Source organism: Colobus angolensis, unplaced genomic scaffold (assembly GCF_000951035.1).
Source record: "Colobus angolensis palliatus isolate OR3802 unplaced genomic scaffold, Cang.pa_1.0 Scaffold410, whole genome shotgun sequence".
NCBI lineage: Eukaryota > Metazoa > Chordata > Mammalia > Primates > Cercopithecidae > Colobus > Colobus angolensis.
This window is the reverse complement of record NW_012117489.1, coordinates 366209-372004: the sequence shown is the minus strand read 5'-3', so window position 1 is coordinate 372004 and position 5796 is coordinate 366209. Positions and strand designations below refer to the sequence as shown.

At 40.8% G+C, this 5796-nt stretch overlaps 1 long non-coding RNA gene across 1 annotated transcript; it reads left to right on the top strand.

Annotated features, from left to right (window-relative positions):
- The first annotated feature begins 1204 nt into the window (after positions 1 to 1204).
- On the top strand, positions 1205 to 3053 carry LOC105521866. Its single transcript, XR_001003349.1, has 3 exons — positions 1205 to 1287; positions 2508 to 2681; positions 2867 to 3053. It is a non-coding gene; the product is annotated as an uncharacterized LOC105521866 (long non-coding RNA).
- Positions 3054 to 5796: the final 2743 nt, after the last annotated feature.

Below are 5796 nucleotides of genomic sequence, written 5' to 3'. Positions count from 1 at the left end.
GCAAGTTACTTGGCCTAATTTGAGTCTTAAGCCAGTTATAGTAATGTTGATGATAACGATGGTGATGATGGCTAAAATTTTTGGACCACTACTCCTTGCTAAACTTTGTGCTAAGCACTTTTCTTGTATTATCACATTTAGTCTTCATAGCAACCCCATGAGGTGTGTACCCATCTTATAGATGAGGAAACTAAGACCTGGAAAATTGAATGAGTCACTCAAGATTTCATAGTGAGAAAGCTGAGCCTTGACTCAAACAAGTAGGCCTATAGACTGCATATATACTCTTCTTTAAGCAGAAGCAGCAAATTGTGCTCTCTACAAATAATTGATGTTCATGTTTGCCTAGTAATGGGCCCAGCTCTGCATGTAGGTATGTAATGTGAGGGTCCCTGCTAAGTTGTGTCTGTCTGTGCACACTGGGCCCACCTCACCTCCCTCCACTGGCCTGCTTCCTATTTTATCTATAAATCTCATCATTTGTGTTCTTCCTCAGCTGGTCTGGCTGTGAATGTTCGTTGCCTAATCCTATATTGGGCACAGGCAGTAAAAAAGTCAGGGGATTAATTCCAGAGAGCTGCTACAGAACAGAAAAGTATAACCTGAAAGGGAACAAAAAAGTCCTGGGGCATGACCAGGGTGGAGGAGGAATTTTCTTTAGCATTCTCCCATCTATGTCTTATCCTCATTGAGTCAATGATATCTTTGGAAACCATTTAGCAATTGAACCTCAAGTGACTGGACACAGAGCAGGTGAGTTGCCTAAGTTAGGAAACTATTCCTGAATGCTCATCATAGATTAGGAGGAGAAAGTACAAGAGAGTTTGTTAGATTGCAGAAGACGGGACTTTGTTGATGAATACCTACTTGTAAGTGCATGAGATGGGTGCTTTCATATGTGCAGAGAGATTTGTAGTGTTTATATAAAGGATAGGCATGCCAGTCCCTGAATCACATGAAACATAAAGAAAATAAAAAATTCTACCACAAATCAACCAATATTAATTCATTTTAATGCAAATAAACCAATACCAAAATAGAGCCAAGGAGTTGGAGGGGATGAAGCAAAGAAGACAAAGTGCAATCAAATGCATGCCCTAATTTCTTCTTATTACATCATTTTGACTAACTCTAACACTGTTGCAATCACATGAATACTCGTTGAACACCTACTTTGAGTTTGGCACCATGACAAGAAAACAAACAAGCTACAGATTTAGAAGATATAGACTTATGGTGGAGACAGAGAAATGGAATAATAACTCAAAGTAGCTCATCTTTCTAGAGGTAAGATTAAAGGATGGAGGTCCTTATAGAGGTGGTGACTTTAGTCTGGATCTTGCTGGCTAGGGGAATTTCACATTATGAAAGGGGCAAAAACAAGCAGCCAAAAACTTTTTTGAAAAAAGCAGGAATTCCAGTATGAGGTGAATATAAGCATGGGTTTAGAGGTAGGGCTGGGAACGGTAAGAGGGATAAAGTTCTGGAGGAGCCTAGAGGCTGTGCTTGGAATTTTGGATTATCCTAAAAGTTGCTGAAGTCCCATGGAGATATTTCAGCCAGGAAGTGATATGGTCTGTTTTATTTTTAGAGCTCATCTGCTGTCCATGTGATGGACTGACTGGATATGGAAGATATTTGGGTGATCTCTTCCCAGGTGTATCATCTCATTTAACCTGTAAACCCATAGAGCTCTATTCTCACTCATAAAAGGCCACTAGATCTGGACTGTTCCTAGTCAGCTCTGGTCCTTTTAGCGTTAGTCTGAATTCTCTTTTCCCAAAGTCAGCTTGCCGTCCGTGGTTCTTTCCTGAGGAAGTGTTTTCCTGGGTCAAAACACTTATCTGGAATAGGTATTTGGAACTCATCTCCAGGTCTTCTAAACTGGTGGGGACAGAAAGGGAAATAGGCCCTCTTGGTGGCTTCTTTGCCTCTGATAAAACCTTTCCAAGAAGAAAACATTTAAGAACCAGACACGTTTTTAAAAATACAGAGCCCATAAAAGTCATGGAATTTTGGAGCTAAAAGAGGCCTCAGGGAGCTGGTGTCTGCTTTTTGGGATCAGGATACTAGAAAGAGTACAGGAATTGAAATAGAGATCCTGGTGTATCTAGGACTGCTTATGTGACTTTAGACAAATGACTTAACTTTTCTAAACTGCCACTTCACCTGTTAATTAAGGATAATAATACCCACCTGTCAAGGTGTTACGAGGAATCAATTAAATGCTTAATATGAAGTAGGTGGAACCATGTACAACACGGTTGTGATTTCAGATAAAGAAACGGACACACAAGGAGTTTAAATGGGCATATGGAAAAGTGGTCATTTAACTGCTGTAAGCAGATTTCTTCACAATCCTCACCTGTGAAACTCCACCGTGGCTTTTCCAAGTCTGTAAGCATTACTAAGTTGATGTGATGCTTTTAATGAAAATGACAAAATCTTTCTACATGCACTGTGTTCTCATGTTCCCAGAATTTTTTATATTTCTTGTTTTAAAGCAGCTGATGCCATCAAACCCTGGTCATCTGTCAATCTTAGTTTTAGTGATGAAGACTCATGGTGGATTTTGCCTAGCAGTTCATAATTTTGTCTCAAGGGTGCCTCAGTGTCTCAGCATCTCCAGAAAGCCCTTCGTGGTTGTTTCTGGAATGAGTCCCAATGCTCACCTCACACAGGTGTGTAAGCGCTCCAGCCTCCCTGACTTATCCACCAGCCTCCACCACTCGATCACCAGTTAAAGATGGCTGCCTACTTGTTGATTCATCTTCTGCCAGCAATTGGGCAACAAAATATGATAACTCCCTTGACTGTTTTATCCCTTCACACATCAGCCTGGTCTCCTTTTCTTGCTCCTATGCAGGCCTATTCTTCCTCTTCCTCAAGCCATTGCCTGTTTGACATGAGATGTGTCCTTCAATAAGTCAGTAGCAGATTGCCTCAAGGCAGGAGACAACTAAGGCTCCAACAGAAAGGACGAATTGCAAGAATGGGACAGAGATCATATTCTCAAAAGGACTTTTTAATAAAAACTCACTGAAAGCAATTAATTTTTCCTGATGTTTTAATTTTCTGCCTGGACAAAGCTGATGTTTTAACTGTGTTTACAAAGCTTCTACTGCTGGCTGTGGCTGCTGGAATTGGTCACTGATGGCTGGATCTTTCACACTGGAGCCCTGGTTTTGATTATCCAAGAGATGAGAGAATCACTCCCCAAACCTTCCGTTGTCCACTACAGAGCTTCCCTTCCACTCTACCATGTTGTCCTGTGAGGACGACAACAGCAAAGACAGCAATAATAAAAGCTAATGCTTACATTAGTGCTTGTTATGAATCCAAGGCTTCCCTAAGCATTACGTCTATATTAACTCATTAATACCTACTCACAACCTCCTTTATAACACCAAGGAAGCTGGGAATAGTAACTGCTGGTCAGAGCTGTGACAGAGGCCATTGTCAGACTGTAGAGAGTTTTGGTGCCAAACAATGGTTCTCAATAGGGGGTGATTTGGCAAATGTTTGGAAACATTTTTGATTGTCTCAACTGGGGGGATGCTACTAGCATCCAGTGCATAGAGGCAAAAGATGCCGCATAACATGTGGTAACCCTCCACAACAGTTATCCAGCCCAAAATGTCATCAGTGTAGAGGCTGAGAAACCCTAGTGCCACATGATTTAAGTGCTCTTACCCAAATTGCCTAAATTCAAATCCTGCTTCTGCAGCTTACTGGCTGTGGATCCTGGGTGAGTTGCTTAAGCTCTTTATGTGTCTGTTTTCCCATCTTTAAAATGGGAATGAAAATAGTAATATTACATCATGGGGCTGATGCATGATTAAATGTATTAATGTAAGTAAAACGTTTAGCTCAGTGTCTGGCATGTGGTAAGGGCTCCATATTTTAGCTTTTATTTTTATTATGTAGAGCCTTTCTGGCCTTAGGGAGACAAATTTAGGCTTCTTTTTAGTCTTGATAGGAGCCTTGAGAGAACATTTTCAGTCCATGCCATCCCAGGGAATAGTTTTTGTCTGTCTAAATCCTGAAGAGAATACTCTATCTTGGCCCACTAGGAAGTTTAGGAAAAGTTATCCTTGATGTGTTTTAATGCAATGTCTCTTTGTCATCTTTTTTCTGCACCCTGTTTTACAGTAAAAAGCCAGTGTTTCTGTCTTGCACTTGCATTTTATTGCTTTGCTGTTTTCGTGCCTACCTTCACAGGCCTAGGCTGTCCACCTGTTCCCCCTGCATCATCACACCGTGGGGTGTGCTTAGTGAGAAGGGAGCCTGCCATGGTTTCATCCAAGTCCACATCTCTCTTTAGGATTGGTGTGTTCTCAGCATGTAGGAAGAAAACCATGCCTGATTGTCATTCAGAATTATGGGCTGAAATTACTGGGATCATCTAAAAACTGAGACCAGGAGAGTGTCACTGACCTGCTTAAGTTACCTGACAAGTAAGTGAGTGAGTGAGTTAGGAATATATCTAGCCTCTAGTCTCCCCCTTCCATGTTCTTTGCAGTCCTCACTAGGTAAATGTCAGTGAACTGTTTATGCCTACATCTCAGGTCTTCGGTGTCTCATGCAATTATTTACTATGTTTCATGGTGGGAAACCCTTTTTGAACCTGAGCTGGGTTCAAGTACATGATTATGATTCAGACTGGTTGGACATGTCTGAGAAAGCCTGCTAAAAAATTACCAGAAGAGGAAGCTTGAAAACTGTGACCTTATAAAGCTATGGTAAGTCATATAAGCTTGATAAGTGTGATCTTCTAAAGCCATGATAAGTTATGGTGGTCAGGAGTAGACATGAGTACACAATGGTGTCTGTCACTCAGCATCCATGAAGATGGGTCCTCTCTGAGCCCAATGAGTTTATAGGAATCCTGTGGTAAACAGGGGCACAGTGAGTAAATTTAAAAGATTTGTTTCAGGAAAACATAGTGCCCATGAAACACAGCTATGTGTCTACCTGACAGAGTGTGAGACAAATCAGAACACTCAGAAATTTGGCATGTAGAAGGTTCTGGTGCCTCAGCTGATGGGAAAACATATATTCCAGGAGGTCACAGCAGTACCCATCAGATGCATGGGAGAAGAAAATGGTAAAGCAAGTGGGGCTCTGGCTAGAGCTGACATGAAACCCTCATTGAGGACCCAATAGAAATTCCTTGGAAGTGTTTCTGCAGTCAAGAGCCTGTGAATTCTGATGTGTAATGTTACCACAATGAGGAAATGGATAGCATTTGAAATTTCACATAGATTTTGGCACCTCAAAATGCTAATAAATGTGGCAATGTTTTACACTTTTCTTTTAGTACTTCAAATTGGAATTTTCTTCTGGCATGCATTGTAGATGACTACTTTCAAAAACCTGCAACACATTGCTGGAAACAAAATACTTACAGAACAGCCTGAAATTCTGGAGGAATGGTCTCATCATGTCATTTTTAAAATTACCTCAGTATCAGACAAGGCATTCACAGCAATCAAAACACATTAATTTCAAATCACATTCTGTATTTTAGACTACAACTACTATATCCATATTGAGGTACTTTAAATATAAATGAGGTCCACAGAAATGTCAGGCAAAGTACAACTGCCAAAATTATAAGATAATTGGCAAATGCTTGAATGGCAGCCCAGGGCTGGGCCTCAAAATGTTGGAAAGGAGCTTCCCCAAAGAACTTCAAACTGTGCAAGCAAAGATATATTTTAGAATTCCATCCACTTGAAATTTGTGTATGCAATATGTTGACTACCTATGTTTACTTGGCTCCAGACTAGGTAA